Here is a 1,198-nt window from a genome sequence, read left to right on the forward strand (position 1 = left end):
AAAAGCTGAGAGTTTGTATCCACTAGACTGGCCCTATAAGAAATGCTAAAAGGAGTCCTTCTATCAGAAAGACAAGACACTGGAAAGTAACTAAAAGCCATACAGAGAAAAGTTTCCATTAAAGGTAATTTTTTGACAAGTATAAAGGCAGTTTTAAGGTATTCTCACTTGATAATTCTAGCTTTTATGTCCTTCATGGTTTATAATGGTAAATGTGTAAAAATAAGTATAAATTTATATTACAGAGAACATGATGTATAAAGATGTAATTGGTAGTGACAACATAAACAGTGGGGGGAAGGAACTGTATGGGTATAGAGTTTTTTTTTTAATTGTACTTTAGATGAAGGTTTCCAGAACAAATAGTTTCTCATTAAACAGAGAGTACACATATGTATGACATTGGTTAACAACCCCATGACGTGTCAACACCCTCCCTTCTCGACCTTGGAGGACCTTTTTTTTTTTAATGAAAATATACATAGCCAAAGTTACACCTTTCAAACGTTTCTACAGGTACAATTCAGTAACATTGATTACATTCTTCCAGTTGTGCTCTATTCTTACTATCCTTTTCCAAATTATTCCATCACCATTATCTTCGACTCACTTCCCCCTAGGCTTCCCATAAAAACTTTTGAGTTGCTGTTATCAATTTGATCTCACATAGATGATTCTATTTTCTTTGGTACCTTAAATGAAGATTTACAGAACAAATAGTTTCTCATTAAACAGTTAGTACACATATTGCCCTATGACAATGGTTAACAACCCCATGACATGTCAACACTATCCCTTCTCAAACTTGAGTTCCTTATCACCAGCTTTCTTGTCCCCTCCTGCCTTCTAGTTCTTGTCCCTGGACTGCTGTGCCTCATTACTCCCGTTCTTGTTTTATGGGGTTGTCCATTCCCTGGCTGAATGGTGAACCTCGGGAGTGATTTCACCACTGAGCTAAAAGGGTGACTGGGGCCATACTCTCGGGGTTTCTCCAATCTGTCAGGCCAGTAAATCTGATCTTTTTTGTGAGTTAAAATTTTGTTCTACATCCTTCTCCAGCTCTGTCCAGGACCCTCTGTTGTGATCCTGGTCAGAGCAGTCAGTGGTGATAGCCGGGCACCATCTAGCTGTACTGGACTCAGTCTGGTGGAGGCCGTGGTAGCTGTGGTCCATTAGTCTTTTGGGCTAATCTTTTCCT

Source organism: Trichechus manatus, unplaced genomic scaffold (genome assembly GCF_000243295.1).
Source record: "Trichechus manatus latirostris isolate Lorelei unplaced genomic scaffold, TriManLat1.0 scaffold00026, whole genome shotgun sequence".
NCBI classification, from domain to species: Eukaryota; Metazoa; Chordata; class Mammalia; order Sirenia; family Trichechidae; genus Trichechus; species Trichechus manatus.